Source organism: Hyperolius riggenbachi, chromosome 11 (assembly GCF_040937935.1).
Source record: "Hyperolius riggenbachi isolate aHypRig1 chromosome 11, aHypRig1.pri, whole genome shotgun sequence".
Lineage (NCBI taxonomy): Eukaryota > Metazoa > Chordata > Amphibia > Anura > Hyperoliidae > Hyperolius > Hyperolius riggenbachi.
The window spans coordinates 39,181,416-39,204,641 of NC_090656.1; the positions used below are offsets into that span (position 1 = coordinate 39,181,416).

Genomic DNA, 23,226 nt, shown 5'->3' on the forward strand with positions numbered 1-23,226 from the left:
AATAATAGAGATAAAACTTTCATAGTAATACTCCATGGCTTTTACCAAAAGTTAATAGCCTAAGATTGTCCCAATTAAAAATCAAGAAGTACCCAACAGATCAATGAATGCATAAATAAGCAAAGTAAACAATATGAACACTGCAGTTCATATCCTAGTAGTTCCTTTTTAGGCCATGTATATATCAAGATAATAAAATCATTGTAATATAATAATAATCATATAATAAATGAACTCATTATTCTATTTATCTCATTATCTGGACTGGTTTGTTTTATTGTGATAATTTTGCTTGGATAAGTGCCCCACATACACAGTTTGAGTCTTGGTAATGGGATTTTTCTGCACGGAGAGCTTGCTAACCACTGAGTGCTTATGGATATTGGTTTGTAAGTGACGAGATCACGCTGCACTAGATGGGGGTTGCAGAGAGCAGGGAAGAGAAACGGTTACACCAGCCAGCAGATGACAGCCATGTTTGTGTGCCGACAGAGGTCGCCTTAGCGGCGAGCGGTTAGTTCAGTCCCACACGGTGTCATGCTGACCTTGCAGTTGACAGATAACCTGCAGAGGATTGTCTTTTCCTGATGCATTTTATCTGTAACATATTATTTCAACACCCAGCAAGCCTGGAAAGTAAAATATAGGGGTTTTTTACTTTGGTGATTCTTGTAAGGGCCAAGAATACCTAGGTGAGAAGTAGGGAGAGACCGGGAGCCCAATGGTGCAGTATGGTAAGTATAGGGAGGATAAAAGTATACACACATATATACAGGATCTTCTCAAAAAATTAGCATATTGTGATCAAGTTCATTATTTTCTGTAATGTACTGATAAACATTAGACTTTCATATATTGTAGATTCATTACACACAACTGAAGTAGTTCAAGCCTTTTATTGTTTTAATATTGATGATTTTGGCATACAGCTCATGAAAACCCAAAATTCCTATCTCAAAAAATTAGCAAATTTCATCTGACCAATAAAATAAAAGTGTTTTTAAAACAAAAAAAGTCAACCTTCAAATAATTATGTTCAGTTATGCGCTCAATACTTGGTCGGGAATCCTTTTGCAGAAATGACTGCTTCAATGCGGCGTGGCATGGAGGCAATCAGCCTGTGGCACTGCTCAGGTGTTATGGAGACCCAGGATGCTTCGATAGCGGCCTTAAGCTCATCCAGAGTGTTGGGTCTTGTGTCTCTCAACTTTCTCTTCACAATATCCCACAGATTCTCTATGGGGTTCAGGTCAGGAGAGTTGGCAGGCCAATTGAGCACAGTAATACCATGGTCAGTAAACCATTTACCAGTGGTTTTGGCACTATGAGCAGGTGCCAGGTCGTGCTGAAAAATGAAATCTTCATCTGCATAAAGCTTCATAAAGCTTTTCAGCAGATGGAAGCATGAAGTGCTCCAAAATCTCCTGATAGCTATCTGCATTGACCCTGCCCTTGATAAACAACAGTGGACCAACACCAGCAGCTGGCATGGCACCTGAGACCATCACTGACTGTGGGTACTTGACACTGGACTTCAGGCATCTTGGCATTTCCCTCTCCCCAGTCTTCCTCCAGACTCTGGCACCTTGATTTCCGAATGACATGTAAAAGTTGCTTTCATCCGAAAAAAGTACTTTGGACCACTGAGCAACAGTCCAGTGCTGCTTCTCTGTAGCCCAGGTCAAGCGTAGTGTTGGGCGAACACCTGGATGTTCGGGTTCGCGAACGTTCGCTGAACATGGCCGCGATGTTCGGGTGTTCGCGCCGAACTCCGAACATAATGGAAGTCAATGGGGACCCGAACTTTCGTGCTTTGTAAATCCTCCTTACATGCTACATACCCCAAATTTACAGGGTATGTGCACCCCGGGAGTGGGTACAAGAGGAAAAAAAATTAGCAAAAAGAGCTTATAGTTTTTGAGAAAATCGATTTTAAAGTTTCAAAGGGAAAACTGTCTTTAAAATGCGGGAAATGTCTGTTTTCTTTGCACAGGTAGCATGCATTTTGCCGCCATGCAGTCATAAATGTAATAAAGATAAGAGGTTCCATAATCAGGGACCGGCAACGCTAACCCAGCAGCAGCACACGTGATGGAACAGGAGGAGGTGCAGGAGGAGAAGGCCACGCTTTCAGACACAACAACCCAGGCCTTGCATGAGGACAAGAAGCGTGCGGATAGCATGCTTTTTGCCGCCATGCAGTCATAAATGTAATAAAGATAAGAGGTTCCATAAACAGGGACCGGCAACGCTAACCCATCACAGATGGTCATTGTTCATGTTACTTGGTTGGGGTCCAGGAGTGTTGCATAGTCGTTTCCAATCCAGGATTGATTCATTTTAATTTGAGTCAGACGGTCTGCATTTTCTGTGGAGAGGCGGATACGCCGATCTGTGACGATGCCTCCGGCAGCGGTGTACTACTATTCCCAGCAGCGACACAGAGCACAATGCTATACAGTGGTGGGTGAGCGGTGTACTACTATTCCCAGCAGTGACACAGAGCACAATGCTATACAGTGGTGGGTGAGTGGTGTACTACTATTCCCAGCAGCGACACAGAGCACAATGCTATACAGTGGTGGGTGAGCGGTGTACTACTATTCCCAGCAGCGACACAGAGCACAATGCTATACAGTGGTGGGTGAGCGATGCACTACTGTTCCCAGCAGAGACACAGAGTGGCAGTAAACACAATGCTATATAGTGTGGCTGAGCGGTGTACTACTGTTCCCAGCAGCGACACAGAGCACAATGCTATACAGTGGTGGGTGAGCGGTGTACTACTGTTCCCAGCAGAGACACAGAGTGGCAGTAAACACAATGCTATATAGTGTGGGTGAGCGGTGTACTACTATTCCCAGCAGCGACACAGAGCACAATGCTATACAGGGTGAGCGGTGTACTACTGTTCCCAGCAGACACACAGAGTGGCAGTAAACAATGCTATATAGTGTGGCTGAGCGGTGTACTACTATTCCCAGCAGCGACACAGAGCACAATGCTATACAGGGTGAGCGGTGTACTACTGTTCCCAGCAGACACACAGAGTGGCAGTGAACACAATGCTATATAGTGTGGCTGAGCGGTGTACTACTATTCCCAGCAGCGACACAGAGCACAATGCTATACAGGGTGAGCGGTGTACTACTGTTCCCAGCAGAGACACAGAGTGGCAGTAAACACAATGCTATATAGTGTGGGTGAGCGGTGTACTACTATTCCCAGCAGCGACACAGAGCACAATGCTATACAGGGTGAGCGGTGTACTACTGTTCCCAGCAGACACACAGAGTGGCAGTAAACACAATGCTATATAGTGTGGCTGAGCGGTGTACTACTATTCCCAGCAGCGACACAATGACGGGGGGACCCTGGCTAGCCTGGCTGGAGAGAGAACTACCCTGCCTGCCTACCCAAAGCTAAACCCACAGACAAATGGCGGAGAAATGACGTGGATCGGGTATTTATTTACCCGAACCACGTGACCCGTTCGGCCAATCAGAGCGCGTTCGGGTCCGAACCACGTGACCCGTTCGGCCAATCACAGCGCTAGGCGAACGTTCGGGTAACGTTCGGCCATGCGCTCTTAGTTCGGCCATATGGCCGAACAGTTTGGCCGAACACCATCAGGTGTTCGGCCGAACTCGAACATCACCCGAACAGGGTGATGTTCTGCAGAACCCGAACAGTGGCGAACACTGTTCGCCCAACACTACGCCTCTGCCGCTGTTTCTGGTTCAAAAGTGGGTTCATGCTTCCATCTGCTGAAAAGCTTTATGAAAATGAAGATTTCATTTTTCAGAATGACCTGGCACCTGCTCACAGTGCCAAAACCACTGGTAAATGGTTTACTGACCATGGTATTACTGTGCTCAATTATCCTGCCAACTCTCCTGACCTGAGCCCCATAGAGAATCTGTGGGATATTGTGAAGAGAAAGTTGAGAGACGCAAGACCCAACACTCTAGATGAGCTTAAGGCCACTATCGAAGCATCCTGGGCCTCCATAACGCCTGAGCAGTGCCATAGACTGATTGCCTCCATGCCACGCCGCATTGAAGCAGTCATTTCTGCAAAAGGATTCCCGACCAAGTATTGAGCGCACAACTGAACATAATTATTTGAAGGTTGACTTTTTTTGTTTTAAAAACACTTTTATTTTATTGGTCAGATGAAATATGCTTTTTTTGAGATAGGAATTTTGGGATTTCATGAGCTGTATGCCAAAATCATCAATATTAAAACAATAAAAGGCTTGGAACTACTTCAGTTGTGTGTAATGAATCTAAAATATATGAAAGTCTAATGTTTATAAGTACATTACAGAAAGTAATGAACTTTATCACAATATGCTAAGTTTTTGAGAAGATCCTGTATATGTATCAAGAGACAGCGATCTAAGATCACCTCAGGTGATCTGACGAAGGCAGGGATACCGAAACGCGTCATCACGCTAGAGGCACGTTGTGACAGCGGACACGCCCCCCACCAGTGAGAGGCTTCGGCATCCAGGACATCGGACGCCACGCTGCTGGCCACAGCCTGGCGGTGCCCACGCTACAGAAGGGAAAAGGTGTCTGCAGGCTATCTATGAGCTTTATTGCATCCTGTATTTTGTAAGTACATTTTAAACTTGCGCATATTAAACTATTTTATGGTTTTACACTATGGAGCGCTCTATGTATCTTTCTTAGATCGCTGTCTCTTGTTGTTTACCCTACTGGAGAGCGGCTCTATGATCACCATCTGATAACTGAGGCAGTGTGGACAGTCTATTGGAGCGCTAGACACATCTTTTTTATATATATATATATATATATATATATATATATATATATATATATATATATATATATATATATATATATATATATGTATGTATATATATATATATATATATATATATATATATATATATATAAGTACAGAGGGGCTGCAGCACACAACAGGAAAACAGTGACAGGGGCTCTTGGTTACGCTTTAACGCGCTTAAGCTCACCAACTGCGCCAAAGTGTCCCCAATCTGGTGAGTCCTACTCTACCATGCAAAATGCCAGTTTTTATAAGCAGTCTAGTGGGAACTAAACCAAAAACCCTAAAATGTCAACTAGATGGAAAAAAAGGAAATTAAAAACACCTCACCCTTCACCTAGCTACCAAACGAACTCTCTTAACATGTGCAAAGCACTCATTTATATACTATATACTATATATATATATATACTCACAGAGGTGAGTTGCAGTTCCTGTATAGGCCTGCAGGGAATTAACCGTCCCTGCTCGGTACTCCAGGTCCTGCTGGATACTGGATGGTCGCTCTCCTGTAGTACAATAGACTTTCCGGTCTGACTGGTAATGGGTAGTATGGTGGCGCCCAATGTGTGTTTTATTTTAGTGTTTTAACATACAAATAAAACATTATATAATAAAAAGAGAGGTAATTGCTTACCTCTCCAGAAGATATGGACACCAGTTCAACTGGAAAAAAGTTTTTATTCAAAAAGCAATCTGACAGCGCATTTCACGGGTTATGGCCCGCTTCCTCAGGTCAATACAAAATGCCTTGATAGCATAGGGGATAGAGTGTAGGTGCCTCTAATCTTGCATATGCCCCCAATGTAGGTAGTATGCCCCAAATGTAGGTAGTATGCCCCCAGTGTAGGTAGTATGCCCCCAGTGTAGTAGCATAGCTGCCCCCAGTGTAGGTAGTATGCCCCCAGTGTAGTAGCATAGCTGCCGCCAGTGTAGGTAGTATGCCCCAAGTGTATGTAGTATGCCCCCAGTGTAGGTAGTATGCCCCCAGTGTAGGTGGTATGCCCCCAATGTAGGTAGTATGCCCCCAATGTAGGTAGTATGCCCCCAATGTAGGTAGTATGCCCCCAGTGTAGGTAGTATGCCCCCAGTCAATCCCCACCCCCTTCTGCGGCAGCGGGCTGGGCAGAGACTGACTCACCTGACTTCCACGCTCCAGCGCCGACGTCACTCTTCTCTCCCCGCCTCCATTGTAGTTAGTTGTAGTTAGAGCAGGGCTACAAGAAAATGGCTGCCGATTGTCCGCATTTGTGGACATCGGCGACCATGTTCTTGTAGTCCTGCTCTAATTACAGATGGAGAGGGCGCAGGGAGAGACTGTGGGGCGGCAAGGGGTGACAGGGCACATGCGCTCTTGAGAGCTAGCGCCCTGAGCGACCGCTCCGATCGTTCATATCAAAAGCCGGCCTGACTTTAATACTCCATTGACCAAAGGCAAGTATAACCATTAGTCCTACAAAGCCTCCAGTTGCCAGTTAAATAACCACCTGCTGGTTAATTGATCGATACCTGCTGGCTTTGAGTGGCTCAGTGTTTTCCCTTTCAGTCAGTGGAAATGTACTCGTTAGCAACATTTTTTAATTATCACCACACTTGGAACTTGAAAGATAAAAATAAGAGGGAGATACAAACAGGGGAGGACTGGGACCTTTTGGCCTGGAGGGAAAACACAAACTAAAGGCCCAGTTGCATGGCAGCCCCAGCCCAAATTACGTCACACGCGCCCCACATGCTATATACCGGTAGTCACGTGGGGTGCCAATGCAGAAAAACATCAAGGATACTAGAGGGACAGCATGACAGGTAAAGTATAAATGCACAGGCACCATGGGGCACATAATACATTTTGAGGGACAACAGCTGGGGTTTCCATCGCGTTCATAGTTTGTTATTATCGGACTTCACGACCACATCGGTCCGAGATTTCCCTTGTTCTCAGATTGAACTACTTTCTACCCAAATAAGTCAAATTGTTGATTAAGCATGCTTGTGGCGGCACAGATTTTCATCCAATTGGATAATAATGATTGAAGCGTTTGGTGGATCGGCCAGCCCTAAATCATTAAATGAGAGGCAGCCTGGGGGGAAATCTTCCCCCTTCCCCCCTGGCCAGTCCTCCCCTGGATACAAAGTACATTTGCAATTTTAGTTATGGCATCTGCTGCAAACAAACAACACTTACAGACTGAGGAATGGGACGGCCACAGATGTCTTCATATCTCCGCTAATTCACCCTCTAGCTAAAAATCTGTCCCCCTCTTCAACTAGTGGCTGAAAAAAAATCATAAATATAAATGCAAATGAGTAATATTTTATTCTTTGTATATACCCTGTTTCTCCAAAAATTAGACCTTATAATATTCTTTGCTCCAAAAGAGGAGTTCAGACTTATTTTCAGGGGAGGTGGAAGTTTTCCATGAACAACAACCTACAATTATTCTTGAACTAAGAAAATCAACAATTATTCAAATCTAGTCATGTCATGGCATTCTGGAAGGTTATCATAACACTCCGAACCCTGAATTCCATCGTGACTCCATTGTGAATATTTGCTTTCTCCATGTATACAACTATCAATCATCACAGAGTCCGACACTGGCCAGGCCTTAATGTTTTATGTCTTGGGGTCTTTGGATTGCGGGTCTTTAGGGGGGGGGGGGGGGTCTGCTTACCCTGGTGAAAGTTCTATTTGTCCTGCTGCAGTCTATTGCCAATTGACTTACGCCTTTTTTTATGATTTATAACTAGGGCTTATTTTTGCAGTAGGACTTATATTTCAAGCATCCTCAAAATCTCTGAATAAATCATGCTTATTTATAGGGTAGGTTTTATTTTCAGGTGAACTGGGTAGACATCAACTATAAACCTGGCCAATGGAAACTGTCTGAAGCAAATAAATCTTCATAAACTGAGGTTGTTTAGTGATACTGCACTTGAAAACAATGAGTAGTTCCAAAGATATAAGTCCTTCTGGATTCCCATGACTCAGTGAGAGAAAAGTTATTGGTTGGCAGCTGATATGTCCGTTATTGGTTAGTAGACAACAGGAAAGAATGGCGGCTTCGCTGTGCAGATAGGAACTAATAGCGCCAAGACGAGGGGACGTACCTGAGGACGGGCAGAGAGGAGGAAGTACTGACACTTCCTCCCTGCCCATCCTCGACGTTCTGCTCAAGTCTAAGATTTCAGCTGAGCAGAACGGGGGGCTGGGGGAGGGAGCTACCCATCAGCAAGCTCTGCATCACGGCTGATCATAGCGGGGGACGGGGGCGCTAAAGGGTATTGTGCTGCGACTCTTATGTCACAGCACAGATAATAAAAATGCATTAAAAACATTTTAAATAAAAACGAGGTCAGGGGTACTTTGAAGCTCTTCTGCCGCTATGGAGGTCGAAGCAGCTTTGAAAGTTGTTTCTACCAATTTCTACAGGAGTTCCAACTTTTTCTGATGACTCAACACTTCCCTCTGTCTGCATGAAAGCAGTATTGGAACACACTGAGGTACTATACCCTCGTCAGCAGTGTTTGAACAGAGTTGTACTGCAGAAAGTAGTGCGTTGCTATAAAATGGCAAGAAAAAGGCAATTAACAATAGAAGACAGAACATCCTAACACTTAGTAGTGTAGTTATTTTCACCAGAAAAATTGGTAGGAAAGTCAAGGTGTTAATGAGTACAGTCTCCTTTACCATCAAAAGGCCATCTGGGGAAGCATCTGATAGGAAGGAATCTGGCAGACCCAAAGACACAACAGCATCAGAAGACGAGTTTCTGAGGGACAACTGCTTGCGTGATCAGTGGCTTGTAGGACCACAGCTTGATTATTTATAATTTGTAACGATTGGTGTCAGCGAGAACAGATTTCTCTGATTATTGGTGATCTGCAGTATCACCAATAATACAGATGCTATACCTGATTATGTGTGATCTGCAGAATCACCAATAATACTGGTATAGCCAGAAACAGGACAACCAATGTAAGGGTAGGTGTTTGGTGCAACAGTAATGATAGAGATACCCGCTTTCCCAGAGGAGCTGGTAGATAGGAATATCTCTATATAACACAGGAATACAAACTCCAGCAAGCTGGAGATACAGACAATAGTGAGATAGTTCACCCGAGGAGCGGGTAGAACTATAATTAACAACCGTACTGGTCACCCGAGGGGCGGGTGATTCAGACTGTAGTGTAGTCACTATCACCTGAGGGGCAGGTAGAAAGGATAGTACTGTAGTGACTATTCACCTGAGGAGCAGGTGATAAAGACTGTACTGCAGCTATTGACCACCTGAGGAGCAGGTGACTCAGACTGTACTGCAGCTACTGACCACCTGAGGGGCAGGTGATTCAGATAGTACTGCAGCCAGTATTCACTTGTGAAGCAGGTGATGCTAGCAGAGGATCCCTCACCAGTGGCTAGGCTCACTGGTGAGGACAGGGGAGTCAGACAAGCAGGTTTGGCAACGAGCGGACAGATACAGTACAGAGACAGAAAGCTAGATCAGAGTAGTGTTTCAGGCAGAGTCGGCAACTATATCAGATAGGCAAAGGTACAGGAACAGTAAACAGAAGAGTAGTCAAGCTAGCAGAAGGTCATAACAGATAATACAATTCAATTAGTACTTTAAGCTATCAACAGAATCTGGCTAAGTGTGGATTCCCAGCTCCTGTTGGTTCTAGCACACTTTGGGATCTGACTAGGTCTGAGTGCTAACACGTAGCATTTGCAACAGCAGACGCGGAGCAACTGAATGACCTGTCCACAGCGCCGCCCCAGTCACTCATCCAATCCGGAGCATAGCTGGAGTCAGTTGATCGCCTGATCAGCTGACTCCCCTTCTAGTTGCATAAAGGTCCTGGCGCGCGCGCGTAGCCCTTAGTCTATTAGCAATAGAAGGACCAGGCAAAGCACCAGCGTGTAACTGCGCGGCGGAAACCGCCGGCTGCGACGCGGAGATAGCCGCCATGCCGCTTGCTGTTGCGGCCGAATCTCCACTATCCATTACATAATTGTAGTGGGTCTCAGTTTTACCTGTGAAGAGAAGACTTTGAGTTGCAGCAGGAAAGGTGTTGCTAAGGTCATAAGATCATGTAGATTGCGCTTTAGGTAGGTGTTTGCGCAGGTGTTACGGGCTGGGCTCTGGGTCAGTCATATGAGCATACAGTCTGACCTGTAGTTATTGACCAGACAAGCCTGACAATAACAAGTTTTATTTGCATCCAGGTCTTTGGGGCCAGATGTTGTGGTTGTTTGCAGATGCAGGATATTGACATGAAATGTGGTGTGTATATCAAGGGTAAACCACGGAACATGCTTTTTAAAAATAATAAAAAATAAATACCTTACAGCTTTTGAAGGAATTGACTTTAAACTTTAGAGGAGGAAAGAGCATTTTTCTTAAAGAGGCTTTAGCTTGGCTTCTGCAGGTCACCTGTCCAGCTTTTATAAATGACATTTTTAGTAACAGTAATTACCTCATTTGCATAAGAAATGCAGCAATCCCGGCACTCAGCATAGCAAACGATCAGATGGTGCCTTAGATGTTGCGGAGTCGAACGTCTTGTGTTTATTCCAGTGGCGTCTCGCCTCCTTCCCGTATCTGGGTCACCAGATGTAAACTTTTGAAAAGTCCTCCAACAGCTCAGCGTGTCATCTGAAGAATAACTTGAAGATCAAAGTGACATATTACATTTAACTTATTTATTTTTATTTTCAGAGAAATTTATTTGCTCGGTAAAGACAGATATGCAGCACAGGAGAGATGAGAAGAGGAAATTCAGGAGCCGCGATAACTTAGAAGTGACAGCGACAGTGTCAGTGAAATATCATAAAAAAAGCAGATCAGGCTGAACACGCCAACATTTTAGGTGGTATTTCAAATGCCTGCAAGGCCGTAAACTATAAAAAGAGCTTCAGCTTCGGCTCGGATGTGTAACGAGCAGGGGAGGCCCCATTCTGATACGCACGGCCTGGATGAGTGCTTTATGTGCTGAGAAATTCAGTTTCATTCAATTTGTCGTCCACATAAATGAAGACATGGATCGTTTCCTTTTGGGATTGTTCAGGACGGCGGGCCTCAGATGGCATCACCTGTAGCATCCGCCACGCCTGTGCTGAAGCCACCTACAGATCAGCCCACAGTCACACCTACCTGCCGCATCCGCCACGTCTGCGCTGAAGCCACCTACAGATCAGTCCACAGTCACACCTACCTGCAGCATCCGCCATGCCTGTTCTGAAGCCACCTACAGATCAGTCCACAGTCACACCTACCTGCCGCATCCGCCACGCCTGGTCTGAAGCCACCTACAGATCAGCCCACAGTCACACCTACCTGCCGCATCCGCCACGCCTGCGCTGAAGCCACCTACAGATCAGTCCACAGTCACACCTACCTGCAGCATCCGCCACGCCTGTTCTGAAGCCACCTACAGATCAGTCCACAGTCACACCTACCTGCAGCATCCGCCACGCCTGCGCTGAAGCCACCTACAGATCAGTCCACAGTCACACCTACCTGCCGCATCAGCCACGTCTGTGCTGGAGCCACCTACAGATCAGTCCACAGTCACACCTACCTGCCGCATCCGCAACGCCTGGTCTGAAGCCACCTTCAGATCAGTCCACAGTCACACCTACCTGCAGCATCCGCCACACCTGGTCTGAAGCCACCTACAGATCAGTCCACAGACAAACCTACCTGCCGCATCTGCTACACCTGTTCTAAAGCCACTTACAGATCAGTCAACAGTCACATCTACCTGCAGCATCCGCCACGCCTGTTTTAAAGCCACCTACAGATCAGTCCACAGGCAAACCCACCTGCAGCATCCGCCACGCCTGTTCTGAAGCCACCTACAGATCAGTCCACAATTACACCGTCCTGCAGCATCCGCCGCCACGGCCACACCTGTTCTGAAGCCACCTACAGATCAGTCCATAGTCACACCTACCTGCAGCATCTGCCACACCTGTTCTGAAGGCACCTACAGATCAGTCCACATTCACATATGCTGCACCTGAAATTAGAACTAAATTAAACTCAGGTCTTCCTTCTTTTTCATTGTAAAACAGTCCCAAACTTTCTCTACTGCCACCTACGCACACTGCATTTTCCTCAAATTAAAACTGGTGCAATAACAGGTGTGTTCGCCATAGTTAACAGTTAGAACCGAATGCACATAGTTTAGAATCATGTAATTTAGGCATCACTGGTGCTGCTGTTGCGTACATTTGAAAAGGGCGACTGGAAAAAAGGGTGCCTGATATAGACGAAAAAAGCCAGATTCGGCTACAAAGGGCGTCTGGTGTAGCCCATATGCCAACTTCGGCTACAAAGGGCGCCTCGTGTAGCCCATATGCCAAATTCGGCTGCAAAGGGCATCTGGTGTTGCCCATATGCCAAATTCAGCTACAAAGGGCGCCTGGTGTAGGCGAAATATCAAATTTGGCTACAAAGGGCGCCAGGTGTAGCCCATATTCCAAATTCGGCTACAAAGGGCGCCTAGTGTAGCCCATATTCCAAATTCGGCCACCAAGAGTGTCTGGTGTAGCCCATATGCCAAATTCTCACTAGAGTTGGGCCGAACGGTTCGCCTGTGAACGGTTCCATGCGAACTTCCGTGGTTCGCGTTCGCGTCCCGCAGGCGAACTTTTGCGGAAGTTCGGTTCGCCCCATAATGCACCATGAGGGTCAACTTTGACCCTCTACATCACAGTCAGCAGGCCCAGTGTAGCCAATTAGGCTACACTAGCCCCTGGAGCCACTCCCCCCTACTAAAAGGCAGGCAGCGGTGACCATTACGGTCACTCGTGTGCCTGCATTAGTGAGAGTAGGGCGAGCTGCTGCACACTCTCTCTCATAGGGAAAGATTAGTTAGGCTTAGCTTGTCCCTGGCTGCATACCTGTTCTGTGAACCCACCACTGCATACCTGTACTGTGAACCCACCACTGCATACCTGTTCTGTGAACCCACCACTGCATACCTGTTCTGTGAACCCACCACTGCATACCTGTTCTGTGAACCCACCACTGCATACCTGTTCTGTGAACCCACCACTGCATACCTGTTCTGTGAACCTGCCACTGCATACCTGTACTGTTCAGTGAACCCGCCACTGCATACCTGTTCTGTTCAGTGAACCCGCCACTGTATACCTGTTCTGTTCAGTGAACCCGCCACTGCATACCTGTTCTGTTCAGTGAACCCGCCACTGTAGACAAAAAAGACAAGACAAATAACATTTATATTGCGCTTTTCTCCTTGCGGACTCAAAGCGCCAGAGCAGCAGCCACTAGGGCGCGCTCTATTGGCAGTAGCAGTGTAAGGGAGACTTGCCAAAGGTCTCCTACTGAATTAGTGCTGGCTTACTGAACAGGCAGAGCCGAGATTCGAACCCTGGTCTCCTGTGTCAGAGGCAGAGCCCTTAACCATTACACCATCAGCCAACTGCTGTATACCTGTTCTGTTCAGTGAACCCGCCACTGCATACCTGTTCTGTTCAGTGAACCCGCCACTGTATACCTGTTCTGTTCAGTGAACAGTTTGGTGTGTCAGTGTGAAGCAGTACCTTAATTACACTACCTGATTGATGTATACACATGCAAGATGTTTTAAAGCACTTTAGGCCTGTCATTTAGCATTCAATATGATTTCTGCCCTTAAAACGCTGCTTTGTGTCAAATCCAGATTTTTCCCGGGGACTTTTGGCGTGTATCCCACTCCGCCATGCCCCCCTCCAGGTGTTAGACCCCTTGAAACATATTTTCCATCACTTTTGTGGCCAGCATAATTTTTTTTTTTCAAAGTTCGCATCCCCATTGAAGTCTATTGCGGTTCGCGAACTTTAACGCGAACCGAACCTTCTGCGAAAGTTCGCGAACCCGGTTCGCGAACCTAAAATCGGAGGTTCGGCCCAACTCTAATTCTCACACAGCACCCTCCCCTGGTGGTGCCTTACCCCCCACTTATGAAGCCTAATCCTACCCCCCCCCCCCCCCTGCACCCCCCATTCAAAAATCTTGGCTATAAAAGGGTGCCCTTTTGTAGCAGAATCAAAAACCTTGTAACCGAAAACCTTGTAGCTGAATCAAAATATGGGCAACAAAGGGGTGCCCTTCTGTAGAAAACCTTGTAGCCAAAAAAAAATAAAAATAAAACTCAGGCGTCCTTTTCTGCACCTTGTAATCCATGTTTGCAGAAATAACGTTGAAGTCTATGGAGGCGTCCTTTTAATACAGATGGCTCAGGCGCCCTTTTCAACTTATTCCGTTGCTGTGGTTTGGGCACCCCCATAGGTGCCTATGATAAAAACCATAATCAACAGCTATACATTTTAATTTGGGCACTAGAGGAAGATTGCTGATATTATTATAAGCTCTCATGGCTGTGCCCAAACTGTTGTAGCACCTCCAAGGTCCAATAAGTGTACCCACTGCAGGGAATCAGGTAATTCAGGTTAGATATCACTTTGGGGATCAGTTAGAGTTAAGCATGGGTTGGGGGGGGGGGGGATTAGTTAGGGTTAAGCATAGGTGGGGGGGATTAGTTAGGCTTAGGCAGGCATAGGTTGGATGATCTGCTAGGATTAGGCATGGAGGGTCCATTAGGGTTAGGCATAGGTTGGGGGTCTGTTAGGGTTAGACATAGGTTGGGTGGTCTGTTAGAGTAAGGCATAAGTTGTGGGGGCTGTTAAGGTAAGGCATAGGTTGGGCGGTCTGTTAGGGTTAGGCAAAGGTTAGGCGGTCTGTTAGGGTTATGTGTAGGGTGGAGGGTCTATTAGGGTTAGGCATAGTTTGGGGGGTCAAATAGGTTTAAGCATAGTTTGGGGGATCTTTAGAGTTAGACAAAGGTTGGAGGGACCATTAGGGTTATGTGAGAAAACGCGGAAAAGCCGCCGCAAGTACTCAGAGTAAGGCGGCTGATTCCGCATTCAACATGGCAGCTTGCGCGCAGGGACCTGCATTCACCGGCCTGACGGAACGCGGAGAAACCGCTGCATGCCCAGAGAACAGGGCGGCGGATTCCGCGTCCGACGCGGCGGTTTGCACGCATAGGCCTACCTCTCTCAGTACTGCTGAATGCGGAGAAAACGCCGCACGCTCTGACAGCGGTGCGGCGGATTCCGCATCCAATACAGCAGAGGCATTGCAACACATGTCTGGTGTGGCTGGGACTGATGGTCCACACTGGTTCAGAAGGACACGTGCACGCGCGGAGAGGCAGAGCATTTATGACAGCCAGAGGGGTGTCAGCTGACCAGGCCGGTCAGCTGACAATTGTTCCCGTTCTCATTGGTCCAGCACTTAGGGGAGGCGCAGGAGAGCGCTGGTGTACATATACTGGGTGCTGGTCATTTCTCTGGTGTCTGGCGATCACTACGTGGTAGCACTCAGACCCTGTCAGTATCTGTGTTACTTTAGACCAGTTTCTTAGGTGTTGATGATCAAGGAGCTCACACCTTAGTCTAGGAATTCTGTATTGTGTTATTATCTAGACCAGTTTCCAAGGTGTTGACAATCAAGGAACTCACACCTTAGTCTAGGAATTGTTGATTATTTGTTATGACTTTCTGTTTCCCTGACCATTCTACTGATCTCTGATTTTGTACCTTTGTCATTCTGATACTCTGTTGCTGAGCTCGGCTAGTCTCTAGAATCTGCATCTGCCTCCTGTCTCTGTACCTGATCTGTCTGTCTGTTGCCGACCTGGCCTGTCCGACCTCGAGAACTATCTTCCCTGTTTGGAGATAGTTCACAGACCTGTCAGTGACACTTCACCATTGGTGTCACTCACTCTCTGGTCCTTCCCACTCTCAGCCTGGCTCCGCCCCTTGGGGAGCATCAGGCCATTGGAAGGAATCTGTTCTCTGAGCAGTATCTCTTACTGTACTGTACCCCTTTACGGGGATCCTACTCTAGTATTACTGTTGTGTCAAACACTCATATTAATCAGGTGTCCAGAGGTTAGAGATATATCTGATTATCGGTGATACTGCAGATCATCAATAATCGGGTATATATCTGCATTCTCGGTGATACTGCAGATCACCGGTAATCAGATCCTCTCTGTGTTACACCGATCGTTACAGGTTAGGCATAGTTTAGGGGAATTATTTAGGGTTAGGCAAAGGTTCGAGGTTCTGTTAGGGTTAGGTATAGGTTGGGGGGAATCAGTTAGGGTTAGGCATAGGTTGTGGATGTCGTAAGTAGTCATCAATTGAGGGAGAGTTCAAGTACGAATGGGGTCAGGTGGGCGATAATAACATTTTGCTAAAAATTACAAATATTTTCCTATCATAATTGTATAGTAGAATATCATTTGACAAGGGAAGTAGGTTCTGCACATGCAAATGATGTAACCACAAGCAATGCCCAGGGAAATTATTAGATTATCAGTAATTTACTAGCGGCTTTATCTGGGGCTCAATTTATTGGTGCGCCATTTTACATCTAAGCGTGGCTGCACTAGCTGTAGGTATATGTTGGTGCTTTATAAACCAATAATAATAGTAATAATAATAATAATAATAATAATAAAAAGTCATCAACTTTCAGTAGAGTCGGTATTTATAAAACTCCAGACTTCATATGGCCTTCTGATTAGTATAAGAACAGAGCATAGAGAGCGTCATGGAATGGGTTTCCATGGCCGAACATCTACGTCTTACATTACCAAATTAACATGTTAAATGCAGTGGTGTAAAGCAGGCCGCCACTGGATTCTGCAGCAGAGACGTGTTCTCTGGAGCGGTAAATCTCTGTCTGGCAATCCCATGGACAAGTCCGGAACTATGAAGAAGGAGGTGCACAGGACCCCCACACTTGGTCACTCCGGAGTGCTCCAGACCCAAGGTGCAGATTAACAAGCCAGATGCTGATATAGATGAAAGCGGCTGGGCACATCCAGTAAAAAAAGACCTTTATTGTAAATAAATTAAAAGCTGGTATGAGGTATCAATAGCAGCAGGTGCCAGGAGAGAGAGGGACAAGCAGAAAAGAACAGTCGACAGCTGTTTCGCACTTCAACAAAAGAGTGCTTCCTCAGGACATGTGAGCCCCCCAAGAGCAACCCCTTAAATACTGTACTTACGAAGAGCGGCAGCCGAGAGAGGAGGACGCCATACCGAGCACACCCACCATCGCCACATAGTGTACTTCCTGAACGCCAACTGCGTTCCAGCGGCCGGAAGAGGCGGGGCGGAAGTGGTCAGGATCAATCCTAACGGGCCAATAACGAGCGCATACAACACGCTCTGTACGCTAAGGCTTGCTGACTGGACGGTCCCCGCCTCCACCCCATAGGTCCTGGTAACAAAATTGATACGCCCCTTGCCTCCTCTCGAATGTAGAGAGCGAGGACCACGGAAGTCCGCCTCCCCCAATCACAGGGAAGACTGAGGCGTCCCTAGCAACCTAATGGACTACTATAAAAAACTGACAGCAATAGCTGTCTATGGAGTAAAAAACAGGAGGGGCAAAAAAGACCAGGACATCCTATAAACCATACTATAGACCTTACGGTTAGCGATCTACAAATACTAAATAGTAGGGGGGTAACAGGGAAACCCCAACGGGTGTAGCCCGCAGAACAATACCTGGCCCCAAGGATGAAACCACACGTAGGTGATGCTGTAGACGGCCTCCCCCTCCTCAGTGCCGACCTAGGAAAACAAAGCAGGGGACAAGAAAAGGAGTTAGATACAAAAATGTAACATTACAAAATTCAATTTTAAAAGAGCAAACAACTATAGCAACTACAAAAACACTGATAAATCATTGCGTTCATTTAATCCCATAGGGCCAACCGCCTCAAAATAAGAGATCCAAAAGCTTTCCCTACGTTGCAATTTTTTTACCCAATCCCCACCTCTTGTATCTTTTTCCACTACCTCCAACCCAAAAAATCTCAACTGAGAGGAGTCTCCTGAGTGTGTATTGTTCATATGTTCCATAACCCTGGGGCACCCCTTGGCTCGTGGATTGCCCAAGGATCTACAGTGTTCTTGATATCTATCCTGCATCATACGTGTAGATAACCCAATATATATAAATTGGCAGGGGCAGATAAGTGCATATATAATTCCTTTACTTTTACAGTTAATGAATTGTCTGAATTTTACCGTTTTGCCAAATCTAACAAACTCTTTACCAGTGACCAAAAAATTACAGCAGGAGCAAGAATTGCACCTGTAGTTCCCAGGGGGTCTATTTCTACCTAGCCAATTGCGGGAATTCTGGCTCACAAATTCACTATGAGACAATTGGTCTTTAAGGTTAGGGACTTTTTTATATGAAATACATGGAGTCTGTTTACATTTGTCCACTAAAAGTTTGTCCTCCTGCAAGATCCACCAATTATTTTTTATTGATTTTTGTAGATCGCTAACCGTAAGGTCTATAGTATGGTTTATAGGATGTCTTTTTTGCCCCTCCTGTTTTTTACTCCATAGACAGCTATTGCTGTCAGTTTTTTATAGTAGTCCATTAGGTTGCTAGGGACGCCTCAGTCTTCCCTGTGATTGGGGGAGGCGGACTTCCGTGGTCCTCGCTCTCTACATTCGAGAGGAGGCAAGGGGCGTATCAATTTTGTTACCAGGACCTATGGGGTGGAGGCGGGGACCGTCCAGTCAGCAAGCCTTAGCGTACAGAGCGTGTTGTATGCGCTCGTTATTGGCCCGTTAGGATTGATCCTGACCACTTCCGCCCCGCCTCTTCCGGCCGCTGGAACGCAGTTGGCGTTCAGGAAGTACACTATGTGGCGATGGTGGGTGTGCTCGGTATGGCGTCCTCCTCTCTCGGCTGCCGCTCTTCGTAAGTACAGTATTTAAGGGGTTGCTCTTGGGGGGCTCACATGTCCTGAGGAAGCACTCTTTTGTTGAAGTGCGAAACAGCTGTCGACTGTTCTTTTCTGCTTGTCCCTCTCTCTCCTGGCACCTGCTGCTATTGATACCTCATACCAGCTTTTAATTTATTTACAATAAAGGTCTTTTTTTTACTGGATGTGCCCAGCCGCTTTCATCTATATCAGCACCATGGACAAGTCCGGTGTTGTGTCTGATTGCTCTGCCTGTTGATTTGGGCTGCCCCGCATGTGCAGTAGGAGACTGAGCGCCCACATTTGCTATTGAATGATGCTGCTGGTGTTAAAATACTAAATATCTCCGCTTCCACACATCCTACACTTCCCAAATTGTTAGGGTAGGAAGGGAACCCCCCGAACTACCTATATGCCAAATTGCAGCCCCCGAGACCCGCTGGTTCCCGAGATAGATTTCTCTAATCTATCTCCTGAACCCTCGGAGCTCGGGGGCTGCAATTTGGCATATAGGTAGTTCGAGGGGTCCCCTCCCTACCCTGTAAATTTGGGGAGTGTAGGATGTAAGGACGCGGAGATATTTTGTATTTTGCCATCAGCAGCATAATTAACTTCACACTGAGCATGCGTGCTACTCAGTGTGGAAGGAAGCTTCCGGGCAGCGCAATCAGACATTACACCGGCTTTGGCAGATGCCAGGATAACAATACTTGCCTGACTGTATTGTGTCAAGTGTAAAATTTGGTGGTGGTGGGTAAGGAGGGGGAGGTGTTACTAGCCAGAGATTTCAGAGGCAGAGGGGAGGAGGGGGAATCAGGTTTTTCACAGGCTGAGTGCTGGAGATGCAAATCAGCTTGCTTGTGTGTAATGTTTACAAACAACATGGCTGCTGTCATTGTATCACAGGAAGAAATAATCATATTCTTCTGAAGCTGTTTGCAGCTAGATTTGCAGTGTAAACTATAGTTACATAGTTACATAATTGGGGTAAAGAGGCGCCCTGGTTGAAATAAAAGCGTCTAAAAACAGCTTAAAAACAAAAAGATAATATGAGGTGGCTTACCTCAATAACGAAATCTTTGTCTGTAACAAAAGATTTTTATTTAGCACGGGCAACGCGTTTCGCAGGTCTGAGCCCTCTTCATCAGGCCAATAAAAGTGCCAAATGACTGGGTAGATACACCATAGGGAGCCTCTCTTCTGAGGGAGGCTCCCTATGCTGTATCTACCCAGTCATTTGGCACTTTTATTGGCCTGATGAAGAGGGCTCAGACCTGCGAAATGCGTTGCCCGTTCTAAATAAAAATCTTTTGTTACAGACAAAGATTTCGTTATTGAGGTAAGCCACCTCATATTATCTTTTTGTTTTTAAGCTGTTTTTAGATGCTTTTATTTCAACCAGGGCGCCTCTTTACCCCAATTGTGCTTAGTTCACCCCCACACACTCAGTGTTTGAGGGGTGGTGACAGATCACCTGTGGGTCCACCACAGTGGATACCTGTCCCTGTTTTTCCAAGGAGAGCGACCACATCCAGGTCCCAGCTGGGACAACCCCGAGTGGAGTCGGGTTCATGGTCTCCACCTGCTTCTTACGGTCGGTTGCCCTTTGCAACCCCCCTTTGTGAGTAGTATTCCTTTTAATTCCATTCTTTATTGTATACAGACATACTACACCATTGGGCTCCCATTTTTGTCTCCTATATTTTTTTTCTCTGCAAGGTGCCGAGACACCCCCACTGCATTACATAGTTACATAGTTATTTTGGTTGAAAAAAGACATACGTCCATCGAGTTCAACCAGAGAACAAAGTACAACACCAGCCTGCTCCCTCACATATCCCTGTTGATCCAGAGGAAGGCGAAAAAACCCTTAGAAGGCATGGTCCAATTAGCCCCAAAGGGGAAAAAATTCCTTCACGACTCCAGATGGCAATCAGACAAAATCCCTGGATCAACATCATTGGGCATTACCTAGTAATTGTAGCCATGGATGTCTTTCAACGCAAGGAAAGCATCTAAGCCCCCTTTAAATGCAGGTATAGAGTTTGCCATAATGACTTCCTGTGGCAATGCATTCCATATCTTAATCACTCTTACTGTAAAGAACCCTTTCCTAAATAAATGGCTAAAACGTTTTTCCTCCATGCGCAGATTATGTTCTCTGAGAAGGCCTAGGGACAAAAAGCTCATCCGCCAAGCTATTATATTGCCCTCTGATGTATTTATACATGTTAATTAGATCCCCTCTAAGGTGTCTTTTCTCTAGACTAAATAAACCCAGTTTATCTAACCTTTCTTGGTAAGTGAGACCTTCCATCCCTCGTATCAATTTTGTTGCTCGTCTCTGCACCTGCTCTAAAACTGCAATATCTTTTTTGTAATGTGGTGCCCAGAACTGAGTTCCATATTCCAGATGTGGCCTTACTAGAGAGTTAAACAGGGGCAATATTATGCTAGCATCTCAAGTTTTTATTTCCCTTTTAATGCATCCCAAAATTTTGTTAGCTTTAGCTGCAGCGGCTTGGCATTGAGTACGAATATTTAACTTGTTGTCGATAAGTACTCCTAAGTCCTTCTCCAAGTTTGATGTCCCCAACTGTATCCCATTTATTTTGTATGGTGCTAGACCATTGGTACGACCAAAATGCATGACTTTACATTTGTCAACATTGAACTTCATCTGCCATGTATGTGCCCATATAGCCATCCTATCCAGATCCTGTTGCAATATGACACTATCTTCCTGAGAGTTGATGATTCTGCCCAATTTTGTATCATCTGCAAAAATAGCAACTTTGCTCACTACTGCATCTACTAGGTCATTAATAAATAAATTGAAGAGCACTGGACCCAGTACAGACCCCTGTGGGACCCCACTGCTAACAGTCTTCCATTTTGAGTACGATCCATTGACCACAACTCTTTGTTTTCTGTCCATTAGCCAGTTCCCTATCCATGCACATCTAAACTTTAGATAAGATATATAGACAAGTTACTTGTTATAGTAAGTTTTTCATCTCGGTTCACCTTTAAAGAGAATCTGTATTGTTAAAATCGCACAAAAGTAAACATACCAGTGCGTTGGGGGACATCTCCTATTACCCTCTGTCACAATTTCGCTGCTCCTTGCCGCATTAAAAGTGGTTAAAAACAGTTTTAAAAAGTTTGTTTATAAACAAACAAAATGGCCACCAAAACAGGAAGTAGGTTGATGTACAGTATGTCCACACATAGAAAATACATTCATACACAAGCAGGCTGTATACACCCTTCCTTTTGAATCTCAAGAGATCATTTGTGTGTTTATTTCCCCCTGCAGCTATCTTCCACTGAAGTGTCAGGCTGTTTCTTCCTGCAGAGTGCAGACAGCTCTGCCTGTATGTAATTCCTCAGTATGTGAAAGCCCAGCCAGCTCAGAGGAGGGTTTATCCATCTTGTAAAAGATAAGAGAGAAGAGAGAAGCTCCCCTAATATAAATAATACACAGGCAGTGTGCAGAGAGGGGCCTGGAGGGGAGAGATGCATCACAGAACCACAACACTGAAGAACTTGGCAGCCTTCCAGACACAGGCTGACAAGTCTGACAAGAGAGAGATAAGTTGATTTATTACAGAGATGGTGATAGTAGAACGTGCTGCAGTAAGCCCGAACACATTAGAATAGCTTTTGGAACTTGTAGGATGATAAAAAACAGGATGCAATTTTTGTTACGCAGTCTCTTTAAAGAAAACCTGTAACAAAAAAACCTCCCTTGAGGGGTACTCACCTGGGGTGGGGGAAGCCTCCGGATCCTATTGAGGCTTCCCCTGTCCTCCTCGGTCCCACATCGGTGGCGATAAAGCTCCCTGAACAGCGGGGATGTAAATATTTACCTTCCCGGCTCCAGCGCAGGCGCAGTATCAGCTCTCCGCTCAGAGATAGGCGGAAATTGCTGATCGCCGTCGGCTGCTCTACTGCGCAGGCGCAAGTCTCCTGCACCTGCGTAGTAGAGCGGACTCAACAGAGATAGGCTATTTTCGCCTATCTCCGTGCGGAGAGCCACAATAGTGCCCCCGCTGGAGCCGGGAAGGTAAATAAATCAGTGCTTATTAGCGCTTGTCAGGCTTGTCAAGGGAGGATTCCGGGACACTTCGGGCAGGGGCGTAACAATAGGGGGTGCAGAGGTTGCGACCGCATCCACAAGGGGCCCTCCCTCAACGTCAGTATTAGCTCTCTGTTGGTCCTGTGCTCATATTAATCACTTCTATAGATACTTTGAATAGTGGTAATTCCCCACCCCCTTCTTGCACCTCTGACACTGTAGTTGCCATTGGCAGGTTTTGATACGCCGTAGCAATTGTAATGTATAGAGTGCTAGGGGGGCCCCAATGTAAAACTTGCATCGGGGCCCACAGCTCCTTAGCTATGCCACTGACTCCGGGGAACCAGCGCTGGACTGCCTGCAGCTACAGCGGAGGGGGAAGCCTCATTGGGAACCTGACCCCAAGGTGAGTACCCCCCAGGGGAAAAAAAAATGTTGTTACAGGTTCTCTTTAAAGTTCATGTGTGTGAACTTTTTCTCCTGAGTTTTCTCCTAGGTGATCATTTTTCATC

General features: G+C 46.1%; 1 long non-coding RNA gene across 3 annotated transcripts in view; it reads left to right on the top strand.

Moving 5' to 3' along the window:
• LOC137537647 (uncharacterized) overlaps positions 1 to 23,226 on the top strand; it is an 84,048-nt gene that overhangs the window by 55,090 nt on the left and 5,732 nt on the right. For 2 of the 3 annotated variants that reach the window (XR_011024644.1, XR_011024645.1), the window contains one exon: positions 10,533 to 11,270. The exons of the other annotated variant lie outside the window; for it this stretch is intronic. This is a non-coding gene — a long non-coding RNA (uncharacterized lncRNA). Of the gene's footprint in view, positions 1 to 10,532; positions 11,271 to 23,226 lie in introns of those variants that run through there. 3 annotated transcript variants of the gene reach the window in all.